Source organism: Panicum hallii, chromosome 4 (assembly GCF_002211085.1).
Source record: "Panicum hallii strain FIL2 chromosome 4, PHallii_v3.1, whole genome shotgun sequence".
NCBI lineage: Eukaryota > Viridiplantae > Streptophyta > Magnoliopsida > Poales > Poaceae > Panicum > Panicum hallii.
Genome location: NC_038045.1, coordinates 37,547,641 through 37,571,660, shown reverse-complemented (window position 1 = coordinate 37,571,660; position 24,020 = coordinate 37,547,641).

The window sequence follows — 24,020 nt, the reverse complement described above, 5'->3', positions numbered from 1 at the left end:
AAGCCAAGCGTCAGCGTCCAGAGGCTCGTTTGCCTTTGGAATAATGGAGGTTGGGTACTGAGAAAGTCTTGATAACTGGCCGTTAGGGGTTCATCTCGGCCTCGGGATTGCTGATGGAAGTGGCCCATCTGAGCCTGCACAAGCTGGTTGAGGAGTTCTATTTGTCGGGCCATGACCTCGGCCAGATTTGGAGGTGGCCGTGGCGGTTGCTGGGATCCACTGGCCTGATCTGCCCGGAAACCTTCCGGGGTTCCACGATACACAGGAGATATCCATTATCAACCATATCCTTACTCCAATTTCAGATGATATACAATTATCAAACAGAAATGTAATTCATATGCTCCATTCAATCAACTCATTTAGATTGCTATATCAACACTGGTGATCCTTACATCTTATATTAGCACACCTTAACCACTACAAGCCATTTCCTAAGTACACATGCCACATATAACACAACAAGTGGCTCTAGATCTAGATGGACTACTCACTACCTATGTCACATTTTTCCACACTAATTACAGCTAAGACATCACCAACCCTAATCAAACTAAAAGTCATCAAAGTTGCCCACTAATGACTGACTGCCAGAAGAAGAATGATGGGGACTGATAACAGGATCTCCGTGCTCAGAATCGATCTCGGAGACTCCTTCGATTTCTTCAGGATCTTCTTCTTCTTCAGGAGCTGGTACAGCAGGAGGTGCTGGCTGCTGTTGAAGTTCATTGATCTAGGCTTGGGCATCATCAACCTCGAGAATGAGGTCGTGGATCTGTTCTTGGAGAAACTCAATGATTGTGTTGCGTTGGGTGATTATCGCATCACTTTCATTGATCTGGTCTTCCCGATGATGAATGGTCTCCTCCCGGGTAGCGATGATTTCATCCTTTTCTGCCACCAGGGCTTGAAGCTGCGCAATCTGGGTGACTTGTAGGTCAGCGTTCCTAAAGTGACCTTGTGCGATACTGATCAGTTGACCCATACCGCGATGTAGTAGAATCTGATAATGAAGCTGAACACTCATAAACCTCATAGTACCCTGAAGCGCTTCTTCTGTCGAGCCCACCAACCTATTACCTTCAGGGACTACCCTGAGATTCCACTCGGGATCGTAGGGATCTGTGGTAGAAAATAATCCAATAGGGTGTCCTGCAACTTCCCTTGGATATTGGTTGCAAAACAGATAGATAGCTTCCAGAGCTGTGCCCTCAATTGTATCAACTATACGATGACCCACCACATTAACTGCAATGGGCTACCATTGGGAGCGAAAGGGATGTTGGGGAATGGTCATCTTGACTCGACATCGGCGAACACCCTCCTCCTGATATTCTACAGCATCATACTGTGGAGGCTCGGTATAAAGGAGCGAACGCAATGACTCCTAGAGAAGACGAGGGAAACCCTCCCAGTGCAAGGCATTTGCGTGAAGATGCCCTGCCGGATCCCAAAAGACGTTGGAAGGGGCTGCCATCTGCAACAAGAATGCAAATGGTAAGACTTATTTACCTTGCTGAGAAATCACAAGATAAATGGAATAAGATAATCAATTCTGATAACAGCAAAGACTAAAAATCAGATGGATGTCCAGGGTACTTAAAATTACTCAATTTAGAACTACCATGAGAATCCTATCAACCCATTCTAGAGATAAACAACACACTATTCATCCTTAACAAAATTAAACATACATTGCATTCTTTTATTCGACAATGGATTATGCATGCACGTACTATTCGTCCTCACAACCAAAAACAACTGCTGAATATGTTCGGACTTACGCGGTTAATTTCGGTGGCAAAACACATACGACACTCCCTAATAATTAGTCGATAAATCCTACTCGTCCTAATCTCTTAATCGTGGTTAGTGTACCTGCAGAAGACCACATATACATATCATGAACCTTTCATGGCAGCACGACATGAAAGCGTTCCCAAATAGTACTGTTCACTATAGAAACAGCATCTGTACAATTACCGCCGTACAGACAACGTTAACATACGTTATCGAAACAACGTATTCACAGGGGTACCGCAAAATGCGGGGGTATGAACAGCGATCGCCATACCCTGCGCCGAACCATTACTCCCAATATAATCAACCTAAGTTGATATATTGGCAGCATCTCAAGTAGGCCACTGCTTGAGAAACAGCGTTCGGTTCGCATCACCGACAGGAAGGCTAACTCCCCAGTTAGCTGAGGATCCTTACCTGCTTACATCATGATCGCAGGTATCGTTACAGGAAGTAAGGTTGGGTTATGCATGAATTTAAGTTTGCACAGAAAGTAGTGTTGCAAATCAGAGCTATCTATACATATATATATATATATACATTTTAGCAGCCACCTGATATTCCCCATATAATTTCCTAGGGCTTTGCGTTCTAACACCAACCTTAACAAATCCAACGCATGCTGTAAAATCATTTGTTGGGCAAATTTTATCCTAAAATCACTTTGTAAGAGCTACTGCAGTTGTAAAAGTAAACCTACAGCTCTGATACCAGCTGTGGCAGAACCGTCTGAATTATTCCGGCTCAAGTGCGCTAGTCATCGCTATCCAGCCGATACTAACTCAACGCACTTCAAACGGAATAATCCACGGGTCTGTCGGGTCTCCGCCCGATACAACCACGGTTCAACAGGATCGAAGCAGGTTTACCTTGCCCGAAGGCGAGTTTACAATCACAGCATAGCTCATCAACTTTTAACTTACAGATATGCAAATACTATTACAAACCTTGTTCAAACTTAAGGTAAACTTATACAAACTGTGTTTAAACTGACAAGGAAACAGCTTGTCCATGCTCACAGCGGAAGGAAAGTAAATACGCAACTACACACGTCGCAAAGGTTGACACAATGCTCAGCCCAAGGCCTGGTGTCACTCCGGAGGGTCACTGCCAGCCGGGGACGGGTCCCACTCCACGGACCAGCCATGTGGAACCGAAGTTGGCCACGTAGAACTATCCGTGGGGTTCTCTAAAGTTATACCTGAAAATGGTACTAGCAAAACTGAGTATTCTAATACTCAGCAAGGCTTATCAGAGATTGGGTATATTTTAGCCCGTAACTAGACTCATGAAGGCATTGTAAAGGTTCTGAGTTTATTTTCAGCTGAAAAGCAACAAAGAGTATGATCTACTTTCAAATTTTACCTTTCATGTTCTAGTTGAAAGCTACACTAAGCAAGCAAGGTAGGGATTATCATTCATCAAGATTATGCTATCAAAAGTTACACTTCTTACTCTATGTGGCAGAAGGAATAAGCAGTCTCAATCTCCGTGAGAAACGAACGATTCTGAATCGAATTTCAACCTTGCAAGGGTAAACCTAACTCACACGCTTGGAACATCCAAAGATCGTTCCGAAGCAACCGTTTGCCTTTCATTCCGGGTCGAGGAACAGGGCCACCACAAGCGACTGTAGGACCGTACGCACACCAATTGTGCAGGACATACGTCTGTAGCACGACTACATGACCGTACTCCTGTCCGCAGTGCGAAACGCACTCCCGCATGTCGGTGCGTGATAAAAACCAAATTACGAGTGGTGGGAGGTATGTCCACTTGCCGGGCTGATTGGTTAGTAGGCTTACCGCTTACCATATTTCACGGCATGTGGCTAGTACTTTCAAACGCTTAGCCACCACTACCACACATTGCGACCTTAAAAACTTTTGCCCAAAACAGACAGGGTAGATTTCCAGGTCATGATATCGCACATGACCCTATCCATTATCCTTATAGTGATTGCAAAATAGTAAACATGCAACTCCTATATCGCGCGGGTGACAGGAAATCACCCATCTTTTACCGGCCCTATTAAGCAGAGCGTCTATGCGATAAGGACTCGGGTACAATACATTGGATTCCTAAGATCTTATGCAACTAGGGTTTCATTCCAACTCCTAAATGTAATGCAAGATATATAATATAATAACAAAATTGTAATAAATTGAATACTGGGGTATGCATTGGGGCTTGCCTTCTTGAGTGGGGTTGGGGGCAGGAATGTCAGAGACTTCCGAACTTTGGTTTGGGGCTTCAGTTAGATCCTCGGCGACGTTACTCAGGTCTTCAGAAAACCCTTGGTCTTGTCCCAAGACCAACTCGTAGTCTCCGTCGTCGAGCGTCGTTGAGTCTATATGATATGCAAAAATTTAAGTGAGATGGTGCATGAGTTTAAGATTTGATTTCACAATAAAGTTGCAATCCAACAACTTAGTCAAAACACACTCATGAAGCAAGGGGTTTAAGTTACTACTTATTCTTAAATTAGGGTCATAATACTAGATTTACTGAAAATAGGAACTAAAACATTTGAATTTGAATTCAAATTTTAAGTTTAAATTCAAATCTTAGGTGAATAGAAATATAAAGTCTTGAAAATTTAATTATAGACTAATTATCAACACATTAGATTATGACAAAAAGGTCTAATTAGTTAAGCCTAAGGAAAATGCTTAATTAATTTCAAATCATCTGAAATTTGAATTACCCAAATTCAGAAGAATTTAAACTACAAAACCGTGCTAGGTTTGGAACTTTTACACAAGCTCACACATGACCTATAGAAGCTACATATCAAAAATCACAAGAAAATAAATTAGTATGTAGAAGTTATACACAATATACCTTTTAAACTTGAGTTTAAATAGATTCAAAAGTATTTAGTTTCAAACTAAACTTCATTAATAAAAGTTGTAGGGTTTGAAATTTAGTTTCCAACAAAATTAGTTTGGCATTTTTTGGATTTTTCTACAGTTTTCTACGAATTTTACAAAGCAGCAGCATTGTTCACATGAAATAACAAACCACTTAGGGGGGGGTCCTCTGTATTTTTGCGCCTGGGTCCCTAGAACACTAATTACACTTGCACATATGCCCCTGCCAAGCCCCGACGGCGGCCGGCCGATCGGCTCTGGCACGTTCTCGCCGGTGGCGAGGTTACCGGCGGGGAGGGGCTGACCGGGCACGATCTATGGGACCTAGGGAACCGTTTGGGAGGGGAGGTGCTCGATGGGCGACGGTGGAACACGGCCGGCGACGAGGAGGGGCGGCGGCCGTGTCGGGTCACCGGCGTTCCCGATGAAGGGCCGGTGAACATGAGCAAGCAAGGCGCGCACGAGCACCAGTGAGCTGCGGGGGTCGACCTAAGTACCTAGATGAGCTGGAGGTCAAGCGGAAGGGGTTGTCGACGATGAGGCGGCCCGGGGTCGAAGAAATTTCGACGAAGGAGGGCCGGGGGCTGGACTGGATCAGGTCGGGGAGCTAGGGAAGAAGGTGGGGAAGCGGTGGGCAGCAGGGATTCGGGCGGGGTGAAGCGGTCGAGGTGGATTCCGGCGAGGAAGTGTGGCGACGGCTCGGTGTCGCGAGGAGGAAGAAGGGGAAAAGCAGCCGGAGAAAAGGGTGCGGGTCAGGTTTTATAGAAGGGCACAGCCTGTAGAAGAGAGGGAGAGAGGGAGAGGCAGTCACGGGCTGAGCCTTGGACAGCGGGCGGCGCCGGCGTGCCCTCGGGTGCGTGGCAGCCGCTCAGCTCCGACGGCCCGACATGGCAAGGCGAGGGGAGGACAGCGGAGGCGGCGCGGCGGTGGGAGGAGTGGTCGGGCGACGCGTGGAAGGCGGCACAGAGCTGCAAGAGCTCGGGAAGCGACCGGCGGCGGCAGGTCACGCGCGCGCAGAGGCAGAGGAGCTCGGGGACTCGAGGAAGACGATGGAGGACCTAAGCGCAATATCACAGAAAAGCATGGACCCTACTGTCATGTATAGATAACTTTCCAACCAGTGCTCAAATGGAGATGGGCCCAAAAGCAAAAATGTATGGTTTTTCAAAATGTACAACTTTGCTTTAAGGTTCATCCACAGAAGAGCTAAGGAGTTGGAGTTAACATAAAATTTAGCAAAGATTCTAAACTTTATACAAACCCTATTTAAAAACTACACCACAAATATATCCAAAGGGTAGTTTCACCTACTTTTGCGATTTAAACACAAGTTTTTGACTTTTGCAAAATAACCCTCATACAGTTGAATTCTACCCTCCATGTTTACCCATTTAGCACAAAAGGACCTTAATTAAAAAATAATTATATAAGTAACCCTTTTCCCTTAGTACCACATTTTGCACATAACATTACACTAAAGTTTAGGATGTGACCACAGTAATTACCTGAGTGTCACATTCCACTGCTGGTCCATTCTTGCATGCGCCGATCCTGGATCTGCCTGAGGTTCTCATGAGCGACGGCCTCGCTACTTATAGCGGCCGCGGTCTTTGCTTCGGCTTGAGCCACCCGGATTTGGTGCATCCTCACTGCAAGCTCAGCTTGCTCGGCCCGGTGGGTTTGCTCCCTTAGGAATCGGACTTGCTCATCGAAGAACTTGTCCAAGGAGACGAGGTAGGCGACCACATGGTACAAAAGGTCTTCTTGATGGTGGCGCCATTCCAAGTTCCTCATGCGGGCCTGCCAGACTTGCGTCCTGATGGCTGGAGGAAAAAGCCTCATCGGTGCGGGAATGAGGTGTTCCTCGAAGATCCGGCACAGGTAGTGGAGAGCCTTTCTAATGGCCAAGGGATAGGCATCCCGATGTTGAAATCCTGTGGCAGTCACTCGCCACGGCTCGATGTTGGGGTAGCGGGTGCTTCTGGCGATGGAAAGAACCACCCTACAGCGAAGAGTGCCGAGGTGTTCGTACTCTCTGCTATAGTACCTTAGGCGCTCAGTAACACCGAGGCACTCCAGGGAGTTGATCAAAAGGTGGAGGAAACCAGGCTCTTCTTGGCAAACGCCCTGGGTCCAACCATTCTCGGCCATCTGAAAATAAAGGTAGAGTGAACAAGCCTTGCACACATGGTAGGGTACAAGAAGGATAGATGGTCTTTATTTTTCATTAGGGTCAGGTACATCTCCCAAGGATACATTATTACTAGGATGATAGCTCTAGCTTAGGTACTCTACTCTTCCCAAGGGGATTTATCCCCGATCCGGTTAGGTCGCTTCTTTGACGGAAGACATTGCTCCAATACCTCTTCTTCGGTCTGAGTGCCCTTATCCCAATGGGTTTCTTCGGGTTCTCCTTCCAGTAATCCAGCTTCTCTTCTACGTGCCTTGATATGTTCCCTTCCTTGAGCGTTGCTTTGCCATATGTCTTGGAGAGAGGCTAGGGAACTCTCAGCTTCTATTGTTCTCCTCCATTGTATTTCCAACTCTTGTTCTGCCTTTTTCTGCCCTGCTGATTTGGTGCTTCAGTTGTTTTGTCTGTTCGCTGTAAAGTTGGTCTAGGCCGGTGAGGTAAATGGACAGGTGGGAAACCATATCTTCTAGTTCTTCTTCTTCCCTTCCTAATCCTCTCATCCGGGCAATCCATGAGCGTCCTCTTCCTCCAGCAGGTGGGAAAAATCCCATAGGAGTTCGCTGAAGATGATGCTTATAGACCACGCGTAGGCGTCGCAGGGCTTTTTAGGCAGCCTTTCTGTAGGTGTCTGGGAACCCGAAGCCAGTGGTGGAGATGAACCAGGGATCCACGTAGGGGTAAAGTGTGCCTTTTCCCACGAAGATCATCAGGTCACACCGAAGGGTGCCTCTGAAGTTGTACTCCCGGTAGGTGTACTCCGGTGGGTCCACAACTCCGACGCGTTCTAGGCTGAGTAGCAATAACTTCGGGAGGCCAGGCTCTGCGGGGCAGATTCCGTCACTCCATCCATTGTCAGCCATCTGGAACCAGACAAGGGCCAAAGGTAAGTGCCGGGTGGAAAGGTGAGTTAAGTGGGGAAAGATCTAGTGGGAAACGGCTTAGAAAATGTCCTCGGATACCACCTGAAGCGTCCCCTCATCAGAGGTGACAAAATGTGATACAAATATCAGTCCTAGGAGGCTGATAACACATTTATTACAACAGATGGTTCATTACCGTACAAACCATCGAGGTAGCGAGCACTGAAGCGCCACTATCAAGAGGGACAACATAAGGACTACAAACCAAACCAAAGTGCCAACGAAATCTAAGATAACATCAGAGTCTTGCGCCATGGTAAGCTTCCTGTGGAGACCCTGAACCACAGGCAAGATTGGGTGCAGGACGGCGACCTACTCGACGTCTTCAGGAACGAAGTTCGGATCCTTCTCTGTAAAAACTAGGCAAGAGTGAGTACATACGTACTCAACAAGTCCAACCACACCCACAGAGGGGAATAATAAAGATCATGCACAGGATATATCAAGGATGAGGCTAGGGTTCATTTGCGATAAAGCGAGGTTTTACACATGCATGGGTTCATTTAATAAAAGAGTTTTCTCAAGACATTTCTATAGTAATCGAATAATAAGTGGGGTTGATCCTACACAAAGGATCCATGTTCTAATGCTACCGGACTCCACATCAACAGTAGCTCACGGCACAAATGCCGGGCACTTTCAAAACAACTCACGCCACAAAACCAACCATCCCAAAATATCTATTGAAGTGACCATGCCGTAACTCATCCAATACCGTGGACACGGCTATTCGAATAGATTTTAAACTCTGCAGAGGTTGTACACTTTACCCACAAGTAGGGTACCGCACTACGAACACCTTAATGTCGCTGCGGATCCTAACAAAGCCATTACCCACCCTAGCTGAATCTAACTCGCCAACACAGAAGCAACCATGGGGTTAATGACCTATCAACAAGGTCATAACCGGGACATAACTCACACAGATCGTATTCCTTCTCCATGATCTCCCATTGCTCACCCGCTCTCCTTTTGGCTAGCAAAACAACTAGTGGGGTTTATGCTAAGCCGTTGCCCACACAACGGTCGAGTGGTTGTACTATAAGTGGGTTAGGAAAGATGACACCTTAGTTCATCCTTACATTGACAAGATGGACATCTCCCAACCATGCTCAACCACAAAGGTACAAGCTCACCACAGAAAACGCCGTCTATCTCATCAGGTTATATCTTTCTTTTATTTTCCCGAAATCCTGTTTTATCTTTTAAAACACTCACATCCTTATTTTCGATAAATCGCTTTGTGGTCATGATTAAAATATAATAAAGGGAATAAAAGGTAATAAGCATCTCTAGCAGTAATTAACGTCCAACAGATCAAATCCTATATAGACATTAACCTAGGTCATCAAGGAATAGTCATAGCAATCAAGGGGTGGCTATCCAATCATGTCTTGCAATAAAACAATGCATTTTATAAAACAGGCCAATAGGTTGCGTTTATAAAACTGGGATAAATATGCATCAAAGGATGGGATTGGACTTGCCGTCCTCAAAGCCTTCCGGAAGCTGCTCCTTGAGGTACGGGTCTTCAGGCTCCGGCTCGCGGTCCTGCTCCTCCTCGGTCACACCGTCGGCTACAACACACAAACAATCACACAATAAAAATAAAGTTCACCGACGAGCTAAAAAAAGGGAAATAGAGAGCTTCGATTAAAATGTAGAGGAGACTATTATATTTGTTGGATGTGGATCTTGAGACTTGGAGAGAATATTTGATGCGTGGTGGAGTTTGGAATCGATTCAGAACATAATGTCGCATGAAATGGGGGGCTGCGGACGGCATAAGGAGAAAAAGTGGAGGGGGTTATGCACAAGTCTGCCTTTCTTCTTCCTCGAGATAGAACAGGAGGGGGAGGGGAATGGTAGGAGGGAGGGCGGCCAGGCCATGGGCACCGGCCCCCTGGCGCATGGCAACACCCGGGGAGGGGGGAAAAATAGAGAGGAGGCCGAGGGGGTCCAATTCCGGCCCTCACCTCGTGCGAAGACGATCTACGGAGGGCTATCCACGGTGATGGGTGGTGGGCGGCAATGGTGAGCAGTGGCCGCGAGCTGCAGCGTGAGGTAGAGGAGGAGAGGTGTTGGGGCGGTGTGGGCGGAGTGAGGGGCGGCTTGGGGTCTGATTTATAGGCCGAGAGGAAGAGGGGAGACGGGCCGGCGCAGCAGCGGGCCGCACGCTAGCTTGGCGTGCACGGGCAGCAGGCACGCAGCGGCACAGTGAGTGGCAGCGGCCGCGGCGGCCGTGGCGTGACGCGGGCGGCGTGATGCGAGCGCGCGGCATAGCCAGCAACGGGGGCAGCGGCAGATCGTGCGCTGGCCCGCGCGTGCACGCAAGGAGCGGCTACGGCTCGAGCAGGCAGCAGGCAGCAGGCAGCACAGAGGGAGAAAAGGAAAGAGGAAGCCAGCGCAAAAAAAAGAGTCTAGGAAAAAAAGTTTTAAGAGAGAAATAAAATGGATTTGAACAAAATATGAGAAAAGAAAAGATAGGACACGCGAGCGGCGCCGACGATCACGGCCGGGCAGGCGCACGCGGCCGACCACGACACGATGGTGATGTAATGGGACGGCGGGGCTAGTAGAAAAGGAAAAGGGACGGGCGGCTCTGCGGAAAAAGAGGAAGAGACTGCGCGATGTCGTAACGGCGGAAAATCGGGAGGTGGGCTTCGGGAGCTCAAGCGGCGGAAAAGGTTTAAAAGATTTTTAAGCGAGGGATTGGTAACGTAATTTAAATAAGATAAAAATGCGGGCGTTACACAATCTCTCTCAGTTAGCTAAGGATCCTTACCTTCTTACATCAACATCGAATACATCGTTACAAAATATAAGGTTGATTGTGCTTGAAGGTAAGTTATTACAGAAATGTAGTGCTAGAAGTTAGAGTAGTACTATATATATTAGTAGCCACCTGATAACTCCCATATAAACCCTTAGGGCTTTACAATCTAAGCACAAACCTTAATGAGTCCAACGTAATTTGTAAACTCTTTTGTTAGACAAATTTTTATTCTGAAAATATTTTTAAGAGCTACTGCAATGTGTAAGCGTAAACCTATAGCTCTGATACCAGCTGTGGCAGAACCGCCTGAATTATTCCGTCTCAAGCACGCTATACATCGCTTAGGCAAGCGACAGAAGCTTAGCGCACTTCAAACGGAACAACTCATTGGTCTGTCGAGTCACCGCCCAATTCAACCACAGGTACACAGGATCGACGTAGGTTTACCTCACGCGAAGGCGAGTCCAGCCTTACAACAGCTCGCAACTTTTACACCATAGGATAATAAACATTATTACACAGAGGTTTTGTTTCATCCTAACTAATACAAGTTTATACAAGCGTTATTCGAAACTTCAAGTTTACCAGGCAGTATTCAGAGTTAGCAAACACAGAGGTTTTGTTTCATCCTAACTAATACAAATTTATACAAGCGTTATTCGAAACTTCAAGTTTACCAGGCAGTATTCAGAGTTAGCAGTGAAAACAACAACGCGACTACATACATCGAAGGATCATTGCCGGCCAGGGACGGATCCCATTCCACGGACCAGCCAAGCGGAACAGAAGAGGGCCAAGGAGAACTAGCCACAGAGTCCTCAAATAGCATACCTGAAATCCATATTACTAGCAAGGCTGAGTATACTAATACTCAGCAAGACTTACCCGACATTGGGTATACTTAGCCCATAACTAGACCATGATAGGTTGAACAGCTTTAGTTTTCTTTTGCTGAAAAGCAACAAAGAGTATGTCTTTATTTTCTTATTTTAGCTTTTAGATTCTAGTTTCTTTAGCCATTCTAGGTAAGCACCTGTACTAGTCGAGCAAGGTAGATATTAAGCATCCATCAAATTATTCCATTAACTGTTACTGTTCTTACTCTATGTGGCAGAAGTATCAAGTAGTCTCAATCTCCGCGAGAAATGGACGATTCCTGAATCGAATTTCATAACCTTGCAAGGGATCCTATCTCACACGCTCGGAAACTTTCCTTTCAAGGCAACCATTCCCCTCATATTCCGGGGCGTGGATCAGGGCCACCACAAGCGACTGTAGGACCGTACGCACATCCAATGTGCAGGACGTACGTCTACAGCGCGACTGTATGACCGTACTCCTATCTGCTATGCAGAACGTACTCCCACACGTCGGTGCGTGTGTGCAATAAAAACCATAATTCGAGTGGTGGGGTAAGTCCACTTGCCGGGCCAATCAGGTACTAGGCTTACCGCGTACCATATTTACGGTATGTGGCTAGTACTTTCAAACACTTGTCGACCGCTACCACACATTGCGGCCTTATCAAATTGATCAACACAGATGGGTACCATTCCAAGTCATGGTACTGCACATAATTCTGTCTGTGATCCTTATAGTGATTGCAAAATAGTAAACAATCAACTCCTATATCGCGCGAGTGACAGGAAATCACTCGACTTCTGCCGGTCTTATTAGCAGAGCATCTACTCGTCCAGGACTTGGAAACATTACATAGGTTCCTAAGTTTCATGCAACTAGGGTTTCATAACAACTCCTAATACTTAATGCACAATATATAGTAACATAAGTGCATAATTTAAAATACTGGGTTATGCACCGGGGCTTGCCTTCTTGGGTGGGACTGGGGTCAGGAATGTCAATAGCTTCCGAACTTTGGTTCGGGGCTTCAGTAAGACCTTCCGCGACGTTCACTTGGTCTTCAGATATACCCTGCTCGGGTTCGTGGACCAACTTGTAAGTTCCGTCTTCAAGCGTCGTCGATTCTACATGATATGCAGTGATTTGAATTAGGTGGTTATTGATTTAAGAACTTTACTTCATGATAAAGTTGCATTCCAATATTTTGTAAACAACACATCACACAGCAAGAAATTTGAATTCAAACTTACTCTTCGTACATTAATTCAATTATCCCAACTAGCATAATAATTAATTTCTATAGCTTCAAGTATGAGAGTATTGAGATTAGAAATTTAACTGTACACACTTGAAGTTGATGCAGAGCTTCTGTTAATTTTGCTCATTTTTAAACTAACAGATTACTAGTATAAAAATGTTTAAATTAAAACTTAAGTCAACAAGTTTTATTTTTAGTTTGAAATCTATAGTGGATCTGGCTTTGAATTTTTGTGGGTGTGCTTAATTCTATTAGATGAGCTTACTGTAAATTTTTCATAAATTCTTGAAGACAGAAACTAAGGCATTTGAATTAAGTTCAAATTTAAAGTTTACATCCAAACCTTAGGCAAAACAGTGCTTTTAAATTCTTGAAAGTTTACTATGAGTCACTTAATATCAAAACTACACATGGTAAAAAGATCTAAGCAGGAAAGCATTAGCATCATGCTTGAATAAATTGATTTTATGGCAAACTTGATTTGCACAAAATTTAAATGAGTTCACGTTAGAGAGTAGTGCTGAAGCTGAAATTTGCACACAAGTTCACTTACACCTTAAGCAGGTTGCCTACCAAAAATCACATGAAATAAAGCTAGCATGCAAAAGTTATACACAAGATACCCTTTTGCTAAACTTTAAAATAACTCTAAAAGCATTTAGTTTCAAACTAAATTCTAGTAGCAAAAGTTGTAGAGCTAAGTTCCTAGAGTACAACAAAACAGGTTTGACAATTTTTGGATTTTTCTACAAATTCCTATCGATTTTCAAAGTTGAGAGCTTTGAATTGGGGAGGGGTACTGATATTTCACAGAAAAGACCCTAGAAAGATTTAAAAGCTTGCATTTGGGTCCTTATCCAGGTTTTACAGAGAAGCCGATCGACGGCGATCAAATTCCGGCGAGGGGGCTAACCGGCGGCAAAGGGAAAGTGGGGGAGAGGTTCAGGAGCTCACGGCGGTCACAGGGTGGCCGGAATCGAGGAAGGAAGGGGCTGAGGCGGTGGGTCGATGATGAACCGAGCTGGTGCGGGAGGGCTCCAAGGATGGCGGTGGCGTTCCAGTAGCCGGAGTGCTAGAGAGCGATGGGGAAGTGGTAGGAAAGTTTCTGCGCGAAGATGTGGTGCTGATGGTGAGCTTGTTGAGGGCTGAGAGGTGGCGGAGCGTCAGGACGACGGCGAGCAGAAGCGGCAGCGGTGGAAGAGCTCACTGGCGCCATGGTCCGGGCTGCGTGGGTATGAGGGATTGAAATTGAACTGGTCAGGGAGCTTCAGTGGGAGGTGGGGGTGCTGGCGGAGCACTAGGTTGAGCATGTGGGGCGACGGAGGCGGCTGACGATGGTGGGCAGGAGCAGCGGCGGAGCTCCGGCGAGGTGTGACACTCGGGGAGAAGGAAATGAAGCAGAATGCGAGTGCGTGAGTGTGTGAATGAGTTCATGGGGAGCTTAGGAACATGCTTCAAGTCCAGGAGAAGCACAGCGCACGTGAAGCAGCTGCTGGCAGCCAGGCGACGTGCGTGGCGGCCTCGGGTGCCGGCGGCACGACGCGGAGGGGCGGGGAGAGGCCAGCGGGGGTTGCACGGGCGGCGGGCGGGCGAGCAGAGAGCCACGTGGTGCGGGAAGGGCGGCGCGGGGGTAGCTGCTGGCTCGGGGAAGCGGCCGGCGGGCGGCGGGTGAGCACAGACGCGAGACAGAGGAGGAGGGGCTGGAGGTAGACGATGAGGACCTGGTTGGAATTTTTCAAAAGTTCAAGGACTCCACTATAAAGTAAAATTATCTTTCAAACCATAGCTCAAATGAAAATATGCCCAAAAGCAAAAGTGTAGAGTTTAGAAGGATCTACAACTTTGCTTTAAGGGTCAGCTTCAAGAGAGTTAGGTTTTTAAACTATTTTGAAATCCGATAAACTATTAAATTTCACATAAAACCTATTTAAAAATTCACATTCTAAAAGAAACCTTAGGATAATTCCACTACTTACAGTGGTTTAAAAGTAACTTCTTACCTTTACAAAACTAACCTTCTTATATTTTGAAATTACCCTACCTTCACACACATTTAGCAAAAGAACCCTAATTTTTCCATAATTACAAAACTACTCTTTAACTTGCATTTTGGTTTTAAAAGTATTTATCAAAGCAACACACACTTCATTCTAACAAGCATAACATATACTAAAATTTAATGTGCCTACCTCTGAAGTACCTGAATGTCACACCGTAATCATGTGGTTTTATGGGGAAGGCGCGCCGCCCACTGGCCTCGCCCGGTTGTAGCAGGGCGGGGGCATTAAATGCGCCATTAGGCGATCCCTTCCCCTCGAAGGAACCGCCCCATCCCGGAGAGGCGCTTAGCTTCCCCCGGTCTCGGGTCTCCTAGGAGGCGACTCAGTTTGGCCCATTTCTGCTAACTGGCCAGGAGGGCCTTTTAACCCACTTATCCTTGATTTGTCCAGGGTTGGGGGGACCCCCGTTCCCGTGGCACTGACACACACCATGACCAATGTTCATCAAATCTTCAAGGTTTGATCCCTTGGTGAACATGACACATTTCTTACCTTTGACCACCTTCTGTAACACCCTAATGTAATTTTCTCAAATTTTAATGAATTTATTTAGGCTTAAATAAATTTTCCAGGGCTTTCTCTAATTTATCTCACATTTAAAGTAAATTTATAACACAAGAAAATAAAATTTATTATAAGGTCAATATGTTTGTGCATTCATGCTGGAGCATTGTTTTCCTTGTGTTGAGTTTGTAGGGTTTGAATTCGAATTTATTTGGATTCAAATAGTTTTGTTTGAATAGTTTGAGTGTAGAGAAGAAAAAGAAAAGAAGAAAAGGAGAACCAAACCTCTTGGGCCGGCCCTTTCCCCTCTTTCCCCTCTCCTCTCCACGCGGCCCAGCCCTCTCTCTCCCCCTCCTTTTCCCCGCGTGGGCCATGCCAGGCCCAACTCCCCCTGTTCCCCGGCCTGAGCAGCCCCCTCCCTCTTTCTTCCACTGCCACCCGGGCCCCGCATGTCGCCGCCAGCCTCCCCGCCCACGCGCCGCTCTCTCCTCTCTCCCTTTCTCTCTCTGCCAGGCCGGCCCAACGCGTCAGCGCCCCCTTCCCTCTCCTCCCCTTTCTTCACCGACGCAAACCGGCTGCCCGAGGATTCCTGCGAGCCCCGCGCCCAGCCCGCACGCCTAGGGTACCCCGCCGCCCTACAAATAGCAGCCCCAACCCCCTCTGAACCCTAACCCTAATCCCCGCAGCCGCCACCGATGCCCCAGCACCGCAGCCGCCTTGCTCCGCCGCTCGGCGCCCCCCTGCTCCGCCGCGGACCCGGCGCTCCGCCGCACCCTAGCCCCGGCCAAGGCCCGCGGCAGCTCCGCCTCGCCGCCTGGAAGCTCTCCGAGGCATCCTCCCTCAACCCAGCCCGGCACGCGCTGGGATTTTCCCGGAACGCCGCCGCGGGTAAGTCTACCCGCCTCTGCAATTGCTCGCCGCCGGTGCCGCTCCGGTCCCGCTGACCCCTCCACCGGCTTCGCAGGAGCACCACACGTCGATCCGTGGAGTCCAAGAGCCTGGAGCAGCCCTGCATCGACCTCCTCTGCGAGCTCCACCGCGGCCGCCGCCCGAACCTCGCCGTCGACCCCTCTACATCGGCGTTTCTCCCGTTTCCAGGGCTCGGTAAGCACCAGCTCGCCCCCTGGTTCTTTTGCGTTAGTTTGGATAGGCCGTAGCCCCCTGGAGCCGTAGAACGCCTCACGTCGGCGAGCGCCGCCGCAGTGACCCGCCCCTCCGCGCGCACGCCGCTCTGAGCAGCCCTAAGCCCAGCTTAGAGCCCAGGTGGATCACGCTTTCCGCGTAGGCCACCGCAAACCCAAGCACGGGTCTAAACGATCCCCGGAGCACCGATCTTGGTGAACTCCGGTGAGTCCCGAGCCGTGCTGCCGTGAGATTTGTCGCCGGCGGGCGAGCGCCGCCGCTCCCGCGCGCGGAGTGGATCCGGGCCGTTCAATCTGAGATCGACGCGCCTGATTAGAAGCCGCGTACCCCTTCGCCCTGCTAGTTTTGCTAAAGAGCCCCTGAGCTTTTCGAAAACCAACCCGCAGTCCATCCTTAGTTCAAAAGTAATTGCAGTTAGGTCCAGTTTTATTCGTTTAGGCCCCCCAGTTCTTTGGAAATAGAACCCGCCATCCAGCCCTAGGGTTTTTAGCCAGTTAGCCCCTGTGTCTATAGTTTAATCATGTTTAGGCCCTCGGTTTTGCACAGAACCCCTTAGAACTTCGTGTTTTCTTCCAGAAAGGTCCCTGGACCTTGTTTTAAGTCTAGTTTTCGCGTCTTAGCTCCGTTTTACTTGGTTTTTGCGCTCACGCGATCGTTGTAACGCGTAGAATAGTTCTATCATAGTTTTGTGTGCTATTTTTATGTAATGTTGTACTGTTTCTTATCTTTTGTCTTTGTTTGTATGTATGTGTACGTATTGGACCATGTTTTGGCGTTGCGATCGTGAGTAGACGCTGAACCTTTGGACGAGTACCAGGAGTCCCTCTCTGCAGAACAGTTTGAGCAGCAGCAGGAGAACTTTGAGGAAGGCAAGTATAACATGAATATCCTATCACTTTTAAAATACAATTTCATGCTGCATTTTAATTCTGTATGCCTATAAGGACTTCCTAGCCACCTTATCCTTATTATATATATACCTTGGGTTGCATTTTGGTTAGTTGTGCTAGGTGCTGCACTCTCACACACCTCGGTCCTTTTTAATTAATTTGATTAATGGTTATATCCAACTTAATTCTGAGAGTGGCCCTCTGTGCTGTGTGCTTGAGCGGCTCACGTCTCCTTAAAATATGTTTTTGATAGAAACATGGTTTAGGGGGCCAGCACGGTGCTTAGTGCTTGGTTGGCCACTCTCCATAAGGACCGGTTCATAGAGCGACAACCTGGGATAACCACGCAACCACAAGACTGGAATGGGACGGTCTTGACTTACTAATTAGGTCATTTTGGTTCGGGAGTAACTTATCTGCGGGGCAAGAGGGGTGGTAAACTTCAATGGTCCCTGCTCCTCCGGCTTGGTCTGTGCTGTGTGTCTTGTACCCCCGGAGGTGGGCTCCATCGTTGCTGATCCAGAAATCTTAGCGGTTACACCTTACTAACGTGATCCTTTGTAACGGTCTCGTAGTGTGCTTGCTAGCCATCTCACCTAAGGAAGTGTGATGAACAACTAGCATAGCTCACGACTTGTGGGTAAAGTTGTGTAACCTCTTGAGAGTGTAAAACTGATATATCAGCTGTGCTCTCAGTCATGAGCGGCCCAGATCGTCCGTCTGATTAGTGGGGTTTACCCTTGGTGGTTTGGCTTGGTTTTTCAGTAGTCTCATGTTTAATCTTGATTAACCATTATGTAACTGGGGTTATGGTAATTCATCCACTTGTAGTAATTAGCTTTAATAAAATTTGCCAAGATTAAAAGCTAATGCAGTTGAGTCAGCTAACCTTAGAGCCTCATACTCATGTTATACTTGTTGAGTACAAGTTGTGTACTCACACTTGCCTTCTCTACTTTTCTGTTCTCTTTGGGCTATCTTCGACTGCTGCTCAGTACCCGGCGACGTGGAGAACTACATCAGCGGACTCGACGATTTCTAGGCGTTGTCTCCCAGTGGACGTCCCTGTGGCGCCCTATTCTTCATGTATTTATTTTACGCTTCCGCATTCCTTGAACTGATTCTTGATTCAGTTGTAATAAAGATATTCATTTATAATTTATACGCTTTTATTTCGAGATACGTGTTGTGATATCTTGATGATTCTGTTGTATATATGCGTGACTTGATCCTGGCGCATATATGATTGCTCGTTTTATGTTCTTTATAAATCGGGTGTGACACCTTCCGGTCATCTACCTTGCCTCCCTTGTAATGTCCAAGTCCATCCTTTTTGTTTGGATATCTTCCATCCTTGTAGTTTACCTTAGGCTTGGGCTTCGTATTACCTTCATATCCATTCTTTACTAACATGTTCAATCTCTCAAGTTGAGCATCCTTTGCTTGGTCAACTTTTCTATCTTAGCCATGTTAGTAACACAAGCTTGTATGTCAACTTTATAACATTTTGAGCATCCTTCACTTGTGGAGACATTGGAGTCAAGAGTTGCTTTAGAATTGGTTTTGGTGCTTTCCCAAAGGGTATTATAGCTAACTTCAAGACCTTTGTACTTGGTCGTTAAGCATGAGAAGCTTTCTTGAAGTTCACTATGAGTAGCCTTTAGGGAGCTAGAGATTCATTTATCAAAATGGTCTCCTTTGACATTCTCTTTTCTGAATCATTAGCTCGAGATAAATCAATAGCTAATTTTTGAACCTTCACCTTTTCTTCGGCAAGAGCCTTCTCTAAGGCAAGGTTTCTCTCCTTCTCAAGGATGAGCAAGTCCTCTTGCCTATCGAGAGACTCCTTCTTGTTCTCCAATTTCTCGATAAGCTTTTTAATTTCTTTAAAATCTTTTTTTCCAAATTCTTTTATCATGAACACTTTGTGTTGCTCTTCCTCATCATCAAAATCATTTGGTGTACTATTAGATGTGATGGAAGGATGAGAGGAAGATGTGGCTGATTCTTGTACCTTAGTTCCTCTTGCCGTGAGACAAAAAGGAGCATCATCTTCATCATCGAAGATGTTGTTGAAGAGTTCCCTTGAAGACTTGGGTATGACTAGAGTTGCCATAACTTCATGATCGAAGTCTTCAAGACTAAACTCCTACTCTTGACCAATATGAGCATGATCTTGATATTTCTTCATGTAGTCTTTGCTCTTCTCCTTGTACCTCTTCTCCTCCTTTTCTTTGTTCTTCAATTGTGGGTAATACGCAATGTAGTGGCCCACTTCTTTGCACCCATAGTACCTTCTTTGTGATGGTTTATTCTTGTCATCACCACCTTTCTTGTAGTACTTCTTCTTCATGAACTTCTTGAAGTTTCTCAACACCAAGGCCATCTCTTCATCTGTGGAGCCTTCATCACTTGAATCTTCCTTGACTTTAGAGCCTTGGGGCTTGATTCAACCTTGTCACTTGAGCTAGCATTGAGTGCTACACTCTTGTTCACTTTATGGATAAGTGACTTGGCTACATCCCTCTCAACCAACTCTTGATGAAGAATTTCACCAAGAAGTTGATTAGGTGCCTTGATCTTGAATTTGGGATCTCTTGTAATCATTATTGCAAGACTAGGGTTCCTTGGTGTGAAAGCACTAAGCAACTTCTTTGTCACCATGTGATCTTCCCACTCTGTGCTTCCAAGGGATCTAATGTCCAACACAAGGACCAGTAGTCTATCATACATTTGCCTCACAGTTTCTTCATCATGCATAACAAAGTGCTCTAGCTCTCCTTGCAACAAATCCATCTTGCCTTCTCTAACTTCATCGGTCCCATCATGACCTTCTCTCAATGTGTCAAAAATTTTCTTGGCTACTTCAACATTGCGGACCTTGTTGCATTCTTGGGCATAGAGGGAACTTGTGATGACCCTTACGGCTTGTGCATTGCGGAAGAAGTCTTGAGCTTGTTCGGCCGTGGGTACACTGTTCATAGGAGGAGTCACAATGTGGCAGAACCAATCCGCTTGAATTATTCCGGCTCAAGTGTGCTAGTCATCACTATACAGGCGATACTAACTCAACGTACTTCAAACGGAACAACCCATTGGTCTATCAGGTCACCGCCCAATTCAACCACGGTTACACAGGATCGAGGTAGGTTGATCTCGCACTAAGGCGAGTTTACAATCACACCACAGCTCACCAACTTTTAATTCACAGAAATATTAAACATTATTACAATCTGTTTCAAACTTAAAGCAAACTTATACAAATATTGTTTAAAACCACAAGCTATGCAAGCTTGTTCAGAGTCACAGCGGAAGAAATTAACACACGACTACCCACGTCGCAAAAGTTGACACCACGCTCAGCCCGAAACATGGCGTCATTGCGGAGGGTCATTGCCAGCCGGGGACGGATCCCATTCCACGGACCAGCAAAACGGAATAGAGAATGGACAGGCTGGACTATCCGTTTGGTTCTCATAGGCCATACCTGAAAGACAGACTAGCAAGTCTGAGTATACTAATACTCAGCAAGGCTTAACCGAAAATTGGGTGTACTTAACCCATAACTAGACCATGGAGGATTAAGAGGTTCTTGTTTTCTTTTTTTTTTTGCTGAAAAGCAACAAAGAGTATGATCTAATTTTCATGTTTTAGCTTTCAGATTGTAGCTTCATTAACCATTCTAGGTAAGCACCTATACTAGATAAGCAAGGTAGAGATTAGCGTCTATCAAGATTATTCCAAAAATTGTTACTGTTCTTACTCTATGTGGTAGAAGGAGCAAGCAGTCTCAATCTCCGCGAAAAATGGACGATTCTGAATCGAATTTCATAACCTTGCAAGGGTAAACCTAACTCACATGCTTGGAATATCCAATGATCATTCCGAAGCAACCGTTTGCCTTTCATTCCGACTCGTGGATCAGGGCCACCACAAGCGACTGTAGGACCATACGCACATAAATGTGCAGGACGTACGTCTGTAGCGTGACTACATAACTGTACTCCTATCCGCTGTGCGGAACGTACTCCTGCACGTTGGTGTGTGTGCGATAAACCAAATTATGAGTGGTGGGGGGGTATGTCCACTCCTCGGGCCGATCGGTTACTAGGCTTACCGCTTACCATAATTCACGGCATGTGGCTAGTACTTTCAAACACTTGACCACAGCTACCACACACTGCGACCTTATCAACTTTTATCCACACAGATGGGGTAACCTTCCAAGTCATGATACCGCACATGACTCCATCCATCATCCTTATAGTGATTGCAGAATAGTAAACATTCAACTCTTATATCGCGCGAGTGACAGGAAATCACTCGACTTCTGCCGGTTCTATTAGCAGAGCATCTATTCGATATGGACTCAGGCACAATACATAGGTTCCTAGGATTCATGCAACTAGGGTTCCATTTCAACTCCTAGACTTAATGCATAATATAGATATATAAGTAGAAACTGTATAAGTGTAATAATTTAAAATACTGGGTTATGCATCGAGGCTTGCCTTCTTGAGCGGGGCTGGGGTCAGGGATGTCAAAGACTTTCGAACTTGGTTCGGGGCTTCAGTTAAATCCTCGATGACGTTCACCTGGTCTTCAGAAAACCCTTGCTCGAGCTCCTGAATTAACTCGTAGACTCCGTCGTCGAGTGTCGCTGACTCTACATGAGATGCAATGATTTGTATTAGGTGGTTTTTGAGTTAAGAATTTCACTTTACGATAAAGTTGCAATCTAACAAATTGATAAACACAACTTCATAAAACAAGAAATTTAAATTCAAAACTACCATTTGTATCTTAATTCAATTATCATAATTGATTGGATTAATTGAATTAGGTTAACAAGTTTGATTTTTATTTTGAAATCCACAAAGGCTATGGCCTTGAATTTTTGTGGGTAAGTTTACTTCTAATAGACAAGCTTACTATGAATTTTTCATAAATTTCTGAAAACATAAACTAAAGCATTTGAATTAAGTTCAAATTTTAAGTTTAAATTCAAACCTTAGGCAAAACAGTGCCATAAATTCTTGAAAGATTTATTATGAACTACTCATTTACAGAACATCACATGGTAAAAAGATCTAGGCATAAATTTAAACCATTTCAAGCTTAATTTGCATAAGTTTAAATTAGTTCAAGCTAGGGTTCAGTACTGCAGGTGAAATTTTTACACAAGCTTAGTTATAACTTAACCAAGCTACACACCAAAAATCACAAGCAATAGAGCTAGCATGTAAATGTTATACTCAAGATACCCTTTTGCTAAACTTTAAAATAATACTAAAAACATTTTGTTTCAAACTGAACTCCAGTAACAAAAATTGTAGAGCTAGACTTCTGGAGTACAACAAAACTAGTTTGGCAATTTTTGGATTTTTCTACAAATTCCTATAGATTTTCAAAGTTGGCTGGTTTGAAATGGGGGGTACTGATTTTCCACAGAAAGGCCCCTGGAAAGATTTGAATCCTTGCAATTGGGTCCTTGGCCGGGTTAAACAGAGAAGCCGATCGATGGCAATTGAATTCCAGCGAGGGGGCTCATCGGCGGCGAGGGGAAAGTTGTAACACCCTAAGGTAAAATTTCAAGATTTATAATGAATTTAATTGGGCTCCAGTAATTCTCTAAGGATTTATTTTGCCTAGCTTGCATTTATTTATAATTTAATTCACAAGTGATTAAAATTTATTTTAGGTTCAACATGTTTGTGCATTCATGCTGGTGCATAAGTTTTATTTGGTTGAGTGCATAGGGGTTGAATTCAAATTTGGGTTGAATTCAAATAGATTTGAGTTGGTGCAGGAAAAGTAAAGAAAGGAAACAGCAAGGTAGGTCAGTCATTCCTTCTTTTCTCAGTCATTCCTTCTTTTCTTAGTCATTCCCATTCTTTTCTCAGTCATTCCCATTCTTTTCTCAGTCATTCCCATTCTTTTCTCTGTTATTCTTTCTTTCTCAGTCATTCCCCCAGCTTGACCCCACCTATCGGTGACCATCTCTTTCTTTTCCTTCTTCTTCCTCGTGCCCAACCTCCCCTGTTTCTCCTCCGCCGTCCCGGCCGCTTCCTTGCTGCCCGTGGCCTCGCTCCGCCCTCAGTGCGCTCGCTCGAGGCCCACTGACCAGGCTCTCCGGCGCCCTCACCTTCTAGAAGCTGAGCCCCAAAGCCCGGGAGTTCGCAAATCCGTTGCGCGATCCGCTTTCACCGCAGGGTCAGCGGCACGCACGCCTAGGGCATCCCCGCCGCCTCTTAAGCTACCAGGCTGCCTCTCCTGTGACTTCCCGAAACCGCGACCGCAACCCTAGCCACGCCCAGCTCGCTCTCGCCGTCGAATTTTGCCACGACCACCATTGCCGGTGAGCTCGGCCGCTACCAAAATTGATCGCCGCCGGCGTGTTTCCGTACTCCCTAACTACCGTGTTACCTTCACAGCACCACCCCGAGTCGATCCACGATGACCAGAAGCACGGAGGCCCCTGCATCGTCTTCCTCCGCGAGCGCCGCCCGTCCTCGCCGCTCGGCCCTCGCCGCCGACCACCCTGCGCTATTTCACCGGCCAGTTCGAGCCCTCGGTGAGCAATAGCATGTTCCCCTGGTCCTTTTACGCTAGATGTCGTGGACCTTAGCCCATTTCCGTAGCCGGAACGCTGCATGCCGGCGAGCTCCGCCGCGCAAACCCGCTTCCGCCGCTGCGCGCGCAATCCTGAACAACCCCGAGGCCCACAAGTGCCTCAGGTGGATC